An 11,907-nucleotide genomic window follows, 5' to 3' on the forward strand; every position below is an offset into this window, starting at 1 on the left:
GTGGGCCGGCGCGCCATTGTCTGTGAACACAAAGGCGAGAGTGTGCGCTCTTGGACAGACCTTGTCCATCGTGTATGCTGTAATGACTACCAGTTCAGCTTGATTCCTTGTTACTGCTCCATTTATTGTTTTTCGTGAAGTCGCATATAATGCACTGCTTGCTGCCGTTGAGAGTTTGTTCCCGTTGGAACAGCGTGTTGCATGCTCAAGTCCATCACAAAAGAGTGCTAAAAAAAAAGCCTTCCTTAATTCACCAAGGCTCTTTCTTCTGTCCTTTCACCGTTGGTGACAGGAAAACGTCAAGCCCGTCATTCGTAGCTCCTGTGATTTGTGCTGCTGGAAATACATATAGGGCAAAACTAGGCGTAAACAGTTCTTCACAAAAGAAGACGCATTACTCGTCTGCAACTTTAAGCCAGGAAATGGCAGTTTCTTTTATACGTTCTAATTGGAAACAACTCCCGCGCTTGCCCAAGTCGCTGTTCTCATTTGTAATGAAATTTTCGCTTCTGTAACGCACCACCCGTCCGCGAACCCCGCAAAAAATTATGTGACCCGGACGTGATTCGAACACGCAACCTTCTGATCTGGAGTCAGACGCGCTACCGTTGCGCCACCGAGTCGGATGGCGATGTCTGCAACGCAGCTTTCTTTTCAAGGCTGCAAAGAGAATGCTCCCATAATGTCACTAAGGGTCGAAGTATTGAGGTAAAAGGAAGATTTTTGGAAAGAGTGTAGTGTATAGAAAGCAACTAAAAGACAATTTTGAACGGAATGTTGAAATCTGGTGAGTACAATTTCTTTTTTTCCGCATGAGAAGAAAGAGGAAGGCGCTACCTTCTTGAAAAGGTTGTTCAAGCTGTTGACGAAGTGGAAGTGCTTTTTATAAACCAGTGACATCACTTTTGTTCCTAGAGATGCAATAGTGTGGGACTTAATGGAAGCCCTCGCTAAAAGTGGCTTGCAAGGGAAGAGAAAAGGTGGGGACGGTTCCATATGCTTGGTAATTTTTTTAATTGGTACCCCCCCCCCAAAAAAAAAAAGGTTAATTGCGGTTCTGCAAACGAAAATTTTTCAGTAGGTGGGAGGGAGTGCTGGTCCGGCAGTGTCCCTTAAATTCGTTCTTGTCCTGCTACCATGCTCTTTAAAATCGGTGCATGGAACGGCTGGAGGCTGATGTTTGAATCGTCGGTGAATATAAAGTAAGAAGCGTTCAGAGTAACTCGGCAGCAAGCCGCCGCGGTGGCTCAGTGGTTATGGTGCTCGGTTGCTGACCTGAGAGACGCTGGTTCGATCCCGGCCGTTGCGGTCGCATTTCGATGGAGACGAAATGCTAGAGGCCCGTGTACTGGGCGATGTCTGTGCCCGTTAAAGGAAACTAGGTAGTCGAAATTTCCGGAGCCCTTCACTGCGGCGTCCCTTACAGCCTGAGTCGCTTTTGGACGTTAAACCTCCATAAGCCATAACTCTGCTGCGGCGACACATCCGACAATAGCTCCATTGCATTTCAGTCTTGAGAGTAATGTGATAGGTTGATATATCATGACACTGTTAGCGTTTGTGAGGACGCTTGGAAGGCTCTCACTGCGACATATTTGTACATATAGTCAAGGTATTTTCTTTTTGCACTCTGACTGGAACTTGTGGTGCCGAGGATCAAGTCAAGTTTCGCGGCAATTCTTCGTTTACTCTCGACGTTTATCTTTGTTTTCGCCTTCATTGTGCGATAAAAGACCATTGGCCGCAACGGCACAAAAGTTGTCACATATGCAAGCCCGTAATATATGGGTTCTTTTTTGTCCACGAAACAAAAAATTGGTAGGGTTTTAACGCAGTTAAACGAAGTTGACATGGAAAAGCATGTGGTCAGGGTGGTTGGCTCATGGCTTTGTTTTGCTGGGTCGCCGGCGCGTCCGGCGACGACATTAGTACGATAGTAGTATGAGTTGCTGAAGACTACGACGTGCAATGCACAGCGCGAGAGTGTCTTTACCAGGAGGCGTGACCGGCTGCGGCGATAACATAGCGCTCTCGTTCAGTGGCCAGCGAAGTCAATCTGTTCGCGCCATCGCGGGTTCGAATCTCAGCCGCGGCAATATTTATTTTATTTATTCATGGTTTGGCCGTGGTCACTGTGAGGGTCAAGGTCAACCTTCACACAAACTCGCTATGCCGGTTTGATCTAGTAATGTAGTGCTTTCACGCTAAAAAATCTGACCTCATCTCATCGTCGTGTAACTCGTGTCGCTCGTGCGAAATGTTCAGAGTTGTGCAAATGCTTGAGATTTCTGAGAATACTGTACTGATTTTCAGAACCTGAAGCACGAAAGCGCCGGAAAACAGGACATGTGGTTTTTCTGCACGGTGGCTTTGAGCCGCAGGCACTGGCTGTTCACAGCAGTGCGGCAAGCCACCGGTTACCATTACACTGGCGAAAAAGGAAGCCTGCTAAAGGAAAAGTCTGCGAGGAGAGACGAGTATGAAAATATTAGCGCTGTAGTTTGATGCGTTTGGTGCTGGTGAACTGCACCAAAGGTTATCCATCTCGGAACACAAAAAACTTCAACACACGGTACAACCACCGCCGTAGTTGGTGGAGCACTGCTTACTTCATAGGGTAGTATGTACGCTTGTACTATTTTTAAGATTATCCTTTTTACAGAATACTTACATAACTGCCGTTCTCATTACAGTAAATTCCCCCATTAAAAAGAAGATCGCAGTAATTCTTTCGCCGGTTTCGATTACTATTGGCTTTTGTTGTACGTGAAGCCCTGACTGAAAGTGTTCTGGTGACATGCTTTTAAGCCGAGTAGTGGAGCACTAACGGCACTCCTGATGCTCTGAAATTTTATGAGGTGAGGAAAATCCTCATCCTAACCTTGCGAGGGAAACGGCAACTCCCGGCGTTTTTCTTACTTGCTCGGAATTTACTCAAACTGTCATTGTAAGTCCTCTTTGGTTTTCTGTACCAAATTTCACAGCTTGGTACCATCTTGTTGCTGAAAAAAGGAATATTAAAGTTGCCCATTCCGTGGCCTCAAACGGGACCTTTTGCCGGGCAAACTTGGGTATTTCTTGTCAGTGTTCGTCAAGCGTGTTGATATTCACTCTCCGTTTGATGAAGCACAAATTTTCCCACTTGTTTTTGGTCACTTCAAACAAATCATGATCGAAGCGATACCCTACAATCGGCAGTTTACGCGATCAACGCGCGCACGACAAATTTTGGGCCATAACCCGTGACGTCATAGGTTGGTATGCCATGACGTCATTGTTTGGCCAAAGCTCGGTTTTGGTTTCAGTTTCCTGCTTTGTGCTGTTTTAGTGCATTGTGGGACAACTGGACACTTACGTCCCACTTTGTTCCCCATACTAAAGGGTTCGTAAGAAGCAGTGGGACGCAGTATTCACACTAATGCCATGCTCCTACCTATCTTAAAATTTTAATTGTTTGTGTAAAAATGGTTTCAGCCCCGTCCACTCGCTTAGATGGTGAGTAAGACCTTGAGACTTCGCTCATTTTTGTGGCCCGTTGCCAGTTTTTACTCACCTTCTATCCGGACCTGAAGAGAATCAAAATGCCCAGTGAGAGATTCCTTTTTTTTTTTCTGCAGCGACATGAACGAGACGTTGCACTTGTTCCGAAGATTTAAGATTACAGATAATAAGAGGAAAGCACCCGCCGCGGTGGCTCAGTCGTTACGTCGCTCGGCTGCGGGCACGAAAGGCGCGGGTTCGATCCAGGCCACGGCGTCGGAATTTCGATGGAGGCGAAATTCTAGAGGCCCGTGTACTGTGCGATGTCAGTGCAGGTTAAAGGATACCATGTGGTCGAAATTTCTGGAGCCCTTCACTACGGCGTCCATCATAGCCTGAGTCGCGCTGGGACGTTAAACCCGAATAAATCAAATAAGATCAAAGCACTTTTTGTTTACTACGCTGATAATGGTTTAATTTTTAACGACTGAATATTGAGCTGCAATTCTCTAACATCGAGCTTGTTCTTCGGCGCCAAATCTTAGAAGCCTGTTCCACTCGGCGGCCGCTGGCTGATCGGGTACGTAGTATTCTTGTCGGCACCACGTGCCTGAAGGCTGAGTACATCATGAACTGCTACTCTAATTGGCCAAATCTTAGCTAAAACTCATTTTGCTGTAAAAAAAAAAATCTTGATGGTGGGACAGACAGTTTGCTACCGGTTCCATGCATTACGTATCTTGCCCAAGTTAATTTTTTTTTAATTTTGGGGCAGCTGATAATAAATAGTTCGTTCTCTAATCTAGGCTGCCCTTGATCTGTATTTTGTTTTTGTTTGCAGCGCTGCTCTGAATCTAAATCTTCAGTCCCTTAGTTCAGTTGAGACATACAGCTCTTCAGTACTTTCCGTTTGAGGTATTATTTATAAGCCGAATGAAACGTTCAGACACCAAAACGTGCTTCCTTACTGTTTGAACACGAGAGCTAGACACATTTGTTCTCATGAATAAAACGCTAGCGCCACTGGTGAGCAATTCAACTGTCGCTGAAGCGGCAGGAAAGGCAAGGATAGTAATTAGCACTTTGGAGCGCGTAACTTCGAACTCACTTGCCGTCGCTGCAAGCCTAGCGAAAACCATCAGTACAGATGTACCATCAGCAAAGAATGAAACGCGAACAAGAAATCTGAGGTTGCAACACAGAAGCAGCACCATATTAGCTCCTGGGGACGAACTTTAGGCGAGGTTGACCAGCACTTCGGAAGAAGGGTCCTTGGGCTTTCGAAGTGAAATTGCCATCTATAAGTATTGAACTTTCCTTGGCTAAGAGTTTCTGACTTTACTGTTCGGGGCTGTGTTGCCTTGTTCGTGTTTCATTTCTTGCTGATAGTACGTTTTTATTTTTTTCACAATGCTGTGGTCATTATTGCACATAATTCCAAATCAAGTTTTTAGCAGGATCTATCTCGCTACCAATCCAGCAGTAAGTTTGAGAATCCGACCAATGACTGCACAGATTCCACGGCTACATAGCACTACAAGCTACTGTCTTCCATCGCACTGACCAAGGTAGAAAGGACGGCATCTAACGCCATCATCGCAAGCACTGCTTGAGCCTAGCGACCTGTAGCAACGTTTCTCCCCTAGCACAATGTTCATGGAAGTGATAATCATAGCTCCCAGTGATCAGAATGAAGCAACGACTATTGCGGCGACACGCTAAGAAACACGCGCACAAAGAAATAGGTGAACAAAATGAACGCATCGAGAAACACTCTCAAAAAGAACCACAGCCCTGACGAGTTTAAAGAAAGAAGCTAAGTGGTAAAGGCTCGTGGGCTGAGGTTGCAGGTCACACCAGGCCAGCGAGCAAGCGCAGAGGTGTTCCACTAGATCTTTGTGGGAACCCTGGCTAGCGCTCCGACCGCTTGGCCATCAGCCTCTGTTGGTCCACCGCGCACCTGACATCGCACAAGACCCAGACTTCAGGAAGAGAGAGGCCTTCCTCTCTGGCAGAACTTTACAGCGGCACTTAAAATATCTTAAATTAAGCACTTCCTGATGCTAGCCTATAAGGTAATTCCTTGCGTCCTCTAAGGACGTTGTCTTTTTTTCTGTACGGGAAGGTGGCTGCGTTACTGAGAAAATCGCAAATGAAAGTTCTCAACGTTTGATATGTTTGTTCATCGAATCTTCCGGGCGGATCACACGCGATACTTCTGAAGAGTTGTAATGGTGCTTCACGTTATCCGCCTTTTCTTTCGTGAAAATCAAGGGAGTCTACAACGTTGTCAACGCCAATGAACCGAATAAACGCCGGAAGCCTATTGCTTCAGTGCCGCCTTACTGCCACAACGAGTTGTCAACGCCAACACATGCAGCGCACATCTCTCTCTCACTATCGCCACGTACCTCAAAGCACGATTGAGGTGTCCACTCAACCTGAGACCCAGTTATGCGCCTTTCCCTTGCTTTCGTGACTCTCTGGGAGGGTTCACGTCCACCTCTTGATTTTGTGGTGTAGGACGCTATTAGTACCTTCGCAGTAAAAGCATTTATAGTGCTCAATACCGGCCTTGGCGCAAATGGTATCGCTGCAGGCGTTTCCAATTCACGCCTATTTTGTTTCTGCTTGATGTCCGCTTGCGTGCAAAGCAGAACTAATAAAATTCTGCGATGAGAGGCGTCGCAGCGATAAGCATTGCCGTTGCCGTCAGTGAAAAATGGGTACTCGTACTCCACGAGAGAACGTAGATCTTTTCACGGAACTTTCGTGTGGATTACAAAAAATCCGCCTAGCGGTCTGGCATGTGATAATTTCCTATGTCACGAGAAGGGCGGGCGTTGTCGCAGCCATTTGCCGCCATTAGAGAACCAGCTCGAGAAACGCAGTCGCCTAACCACCCTCCTTTTCACCCAAAATTTCCGGTACTCCGGCTGCAAAAGGTTATATCAGCAGTGGCGCAGCATTTGACATCTAGAACAGTATCCACGATGGAAAACAGTTGTGGTGCAAGTGCGCTCTATACGTCTCGGTTTCGAGCACTGGCATCTGTCTACGCGCCCTGCCATCCGCAGCTGACCTTGGCTCGGCCTAGAGGTGCGTCTCGGCACTTGACCATTACGCCATAGGAGCATGGTCTCATGCCCGTCACGAGCTCTGATGGAACCACATGGAAAGGACTCCATATACCGTTGATAAACCTTTGTTAAAGTGGACTTTCATACTTTGAGATCTACCATTACTTGCACCTGCACAAATGCAACCGATTTCGACGGCTCAAGAGCGAGAACGACAGTGCTTGAGCGGCCAACCGAACAAGCCATCAGGACCGCAAGTGCCGCGGAGAGTGTGGGGCTCTGACTTTACTGCGTACAACGACTTCACGACGCCCGAGTCGTCAAATCGGAGGCAAAAGACTCTTCGCATTTTCGGCGGCACTTTCAGCGCTGCTTCTCTTGCTACTACCCAGTTTCCAGGTTTCTTGAAGCTGGCTTTCTCGCTCAAAACTACATTGAAATTTGGAAGCTTTACTAGCCCCATTTGGCGAAATTCCGTAGGCGAACGGCGTTGTTGAGGCCGCCATGGTCCCATAATGATTGCGTCATCCCGCCATCTGGAAGCGACACGCACGCGCTGCGCCGATGCGCCACTGCGCCGGTGCGAGCTAGCCCTATTGAAAAAACTCTGCGTGAGTTTGCACGAGAACAGTGATTTTTGTACGATCACGTTCATTTTGCACACAAATGCGCAGAAATTGTGCGTTACCTGTACGCATTCTGTGCGTCCTGTGTGTACATATGCGCGTACTGTGAGCTGATAGACGTTCACGCACACTCTTTGCGTGTAAAAAATCGTGGACTCTCGTGGAGAGCTCTCTGTACGTGGACATCTGCGTGCTGAGAGGGGGCTTGCCGAAGCTGTGCGTGCTTATGTGCATACTGAGCAAGCTCAGTGAGGCTGCGTGTGGCCATGTGTGCGTTTGCTTGCTTAGTAGCAACTTGTCGAGACTGTAAAGGCCCATTTAGGGTGAAAGCAAACAAAGTTCGAGCATTCAGTTAATGATTACTTCTCAATAATGAGCAATAAGCTCACGTATTGCTGTTTTATAATTTTCGTCTTGGCGTAAGTACCCATTAATCATTTTCAACTTCAGCAAACAAATAACCAAAAAATTATCTTTTAGTGCAAAATGGTTTCCTTCGATACTGCAGGGACCTGTACATGACAACATGCACACTGAGCAAGAACTTCTCAACATTGCAAGTTCATAGTAAAATAATGTAAAAAACAAGCTGCTAATGACTCTTACAGCATCCTTCAGTTCTTCCTTTAACCAATTCTGAAAGTTACAGATATCTTATAGATGCATGATGAAAGCCATCCAGAGCACTTATGTTGTTGCCCGTCATGCAGACAGCCATATTTCGAAATCAGAAGCAACACAACCATTTGTTGCTTGCACTCGAAAGGAGTCAATCAATGGAATAACTCTGAAAGGGCAACAGTGTTTGTTAGGTGCAACAAACAAGCTTGGGGATATAATCAGGTTCAATCAAACATGACTTGCAGAAAGCGAATTGTGAGCTGTAACAGGAATGTTACGAGGCAATTTCCAAAACCATTTCCAAAGCAATTTCCAAAGTCATTAGCATAAATTTACATACACGTAAAAAGGCCATGTAAGCCTACAAGAAAAGACTGTTTTGAATTCACAGTTGGTGTCAAAAGTTCAGAAATTAGTGCCCTCTCTCAAATTCAGTGACAAATCACAGATCGATTAATTAATTCCCAGTATGGCTCCAGAACAAATCCAATGAATCTCAAATGTGCGAAGTATATATACCACACATGTTGCCTGATTAGCACCAGCATTGCATGATGCATGACGAAGTATCACACTCTTCATTCTTCTTCAATCTGTTTTGAAATTTGCACTACCACAAAGACCATCTGGATGCGCTATTATTCCGTCATATTGCTGAGAGTCACATTCGGAGACCAAGAGCAACACAACAGTGTGCTGCACATGAGTGGATATAATGCACTGGGACAACTGTGCACAGTAAGGAACGCTTGTAAGGCGTCAGGTATTTGCTTGGGGAATGTAATCGAGTTCAGTCATGTTTCATGTGTAGAAAGGAAGATAAAAGTTGTAGCAGAACTATGAAATCCAACATCCAATACTGAACTTCCCCAGGTGATCTACACACACATAAAAAGCACGAAAGGATAAGCTCAGCGGTACTGTTAAGTTTGATGCCCTTTGAGGTTTGACATGCGCGTCTGTATGCAACCATCAGATACCATCTTGAAGTTACCAGAATGCCCAAAACAACTTTGTTGAACTGTTCTACTCTAAACTGAAATACTTTTCCTTAAAACATTTTTTTTTGCGACATGCTGTGTAGCTAATTATAAAATAAAGAAAAGAAGCTGATAAAATTTTCTCATCTCAAACGTACTGATAAGTACACAAATCTGAGTGCTTTCAAGAGAGGTGACGCACCCGGTATTCAGTGTCCAGAAGCATACATAATGCTGCAGAATCCTATAGCAAGAAAATTTCTTTTAGTTGACAGATGGCTATGTCTGGTTACAAAGTCAATACCAAGTAAGGCACATATCCTAACCTGCAATTACATGAAGCTGCACGTGCTTCATAGGCTGTAACTCCGCCAATAACTGCTACATATTTCCCACCTCTAGCACGAGTGCGGAATCAATATACAGCATGGAAACAGCAGTTTTGTTGCTTTAGCTTCTTTACTATGCTGTTTAGGCAAGGGACGAGTTGAAATATTTGCATGGGCAGTTCTCGATTGAAGTAACGTAAAAAACATCCGCACTCCTTTCTGCTGAAGCGACTGGTGGACCACTTTTGCATGTCGCATCTCGTATGACTTGCTAAGGGTCCAGACTGACACACGCACTTCGTCAAACCTTCACACAAAACACTCTTCGCTTTTGCTATAAGCTCCGGCCACAGGCAGTAAGTGTCCCGTCACCGTTCACATCGCAAAAGAAGGCAGCGCTCGCAGGCGGTCAGTTTGAGCTGACAGCGACAGGTGTTGCAGGCACACCGCCGACTAAGTTTCCAAGGAAGCCACACTGTAGAAGGGCGCCGTCTTGTAATCGAAACACACCACAGAAACAATGGCCACTGTCGCTGCTTATGAGCCAGGCATTTTTGCAACGAAGTTAGCAGTGCAATAGGCCGAAAGGTTCGACTCATCAAACGACGGCACCGCACTGCTGACCTCATTATCGTTGTCGACCAGACATCCATAGCACATATGCCCCGACGGATCGCTTAATTGGGAGCTGCTACTACTCTTGGATGAGAGCGCGCCCACCGGCAGCACACACCGGTAATCCTTCTTCTTTTGCGATTCCAGCACAGTAACAGCGGCGCGCAAGACAGCCCAGCAGCAGCACGAGAAAACAAGCGAAGCTCACGGCGGTGATCTCAGAAACCATGCAGCATGTCGGATAGGCTTTGGATTTGACGAGCTAGACCATGCCCACTCACGCACGCACGCACGCACGCACGAATGTACCGACACGCATATTAATGCGTCCATGCGTCACAAATTTCTCAAGTTTTTAATGCTAATATGTGCACAAGAACTTAATTATTTTTGTAACGAAAGTTTCATTTCGTTTTAGTTCTTTGCTATCGCACTGCCCAAAAGCATAGAGCCCGAAAGAGACGACCTGGAGGAATGCCTGGAGGCGATGCCTTTCTAAACGGGCCGAAGGAAGCCGGAACTGGCCGAAGCGCTAGCCAACGAACGCAGCGTCTGGGGAGGGACAGCATAGCGGTCAGCGTTACTACGTTTGTCGTGGTCCTTTGTGGTGCCGAGGGCGTGAACGATCGCTGGCATGAGCATTTGTCACTCTTCCGATATGTGATGTGCCGACAGCAGTGAAATTCGCTGGTGCGATGTACGAAAACGTGGTAAGGTGCTGAGTAAACCTGTGTTTATAGCGTGCGTCAGCGGGCTCGACGGATAGCGCGTCGTCCTTTGCGCGCCTTCACTGGAAACGCTATGCTGACGGTGGGGCTCATTTCCTCCATGGCGGAGCTGCTGGTGGGAGACCACTACCCGGGTGACATCTCGCATCTTGGGGGTAAGTTAATTTTCTTCGAACCTGTTCATTATTTCAAAGCCTTTGCGCACAACTGGCCACGTCAACACAGCTAGTACAGAGACGCGAAGACGCAGTGCCTATCGCGGCAGTACGCAGCGCTGAAAGGTTGTTTGCTGGCGGCACACGGGCATGAATGCGCGTGTAGTGTCAGTGGTCACACGGTCATGGTCAGTATGCCATGCAAATATGCACAGCTGATCCGATCGCGGGGTGCACGATATCGGCGCCGTACTGCCGCCGTACTGCCATTCATCTCTCGCCGAGAATGGAATATGTGCCCACCAATAGATCTTCGGCCCGGGCTTTACATTCTCGCCGCATGTTACGCTGTAATTGAAGTAACAGCGCTCGAGCAGTTTAACTACGTAGACTGCGATTCAGCTGTATGCGTTTGGATTGAGCTTCCTCCTCTTTCACTTGTATTTCACTTGTACTTTTATAAATTGTGTATTTAAGGTACGAAGCTCCATATGATCCAGCTGCGTTCGTACTTATAGCCGAGCCAGTGTAGTCGAGCCTTGAATAGCAGAACGGTGAGATAAAAACAAATTGCTCTGAAGTTTTTCGCCTCTATTTTGGCATTCGCTTTTTCATACTTTGGCTCGGAGCTGAAATGGTACAAACAACTGCAAAATGCACACAGGTGCCCTAGCTCCATTTGCCCTAAATCCCGAAGTTGCAGTGAAATTTAAGGGTAATTGAGCCTTTAATATGTACGAAGAATAAACTTGATTGTTTCATGATTATAACCAATGGCGCAAATAAATCTGACTTTGACTTAAATATGCTGAGGTACCTCTCCAATACCTTATTTGATGTTAAAGGAAAAAGTGTGGTTTTTCTGCAATTGGCACTATTAATTCATCATACCTGTGAGAATGTGAAATCAGTGCTAATCATGCCAGATTTCAAATTGAGGGACGCATGCAGAATTTGAAGCAAACCAGCCTTCTACTTAAAATATCGTTCTGCTGTGGTCTGTTCTTTTGAATGGTGGCATGTATTGTAGAAACGATGCTGGATATCGATATGCAAGTGATGTCTCGTCTGAGGCTAGGTTGTGAATGACTGCCGTGGTTATGAATTTCTTGTTGCCTGGCCCACTTCGAAATGTGGTTAAACAGTTGTGTTCCATTCTGCGACCGGCTCCTTTTTGTGCCTTGCACTTTGCCTTACATGCTTGATTCTAGTCCATTTTTTGCACTGTGCTGCTGTTAAATGTGTCTTTTTACCTTGCAGCAATCTCCACATAGCTTTACCAGCGATGCCTCT

The 11,907-nt window shown here is 46.3% G+C and overlaps 1 non-coding gene across 1 annotated transcript; it reads right to left on the bottom strand.

Moving 5' to 3' along the window:
- Window positions 1-551: 551 nt before the first annotated feature.
- TRNAW-CCA (transfer RNA tryptophan (anticodon CCA)) lies at window positions 552-623 on the bottom strand. Its single transcript has one exon. It is a non-coding gene; the product is annotated as a tRNA-Trp (tRNA).
- Between the last annotated feature and the right edge of the window lie 11,284 nt (window positions 624-11,907).

This window comes from Amblyomma mixtum, chromosome 3, assembly GCF_055824585.1.
Source record: "Amblyomma mixtum isolate Tamu chromosome 3, ASM5582458v1, whole genome shotgun sequence".
Taxonomy (NCBI): domain Eukaryota; kingdom Metazoa; phylum Arthropoda; class Arachnida; order Ixodida; family Ixodidae; genus Amblyomma; species Amblyomma mixtum.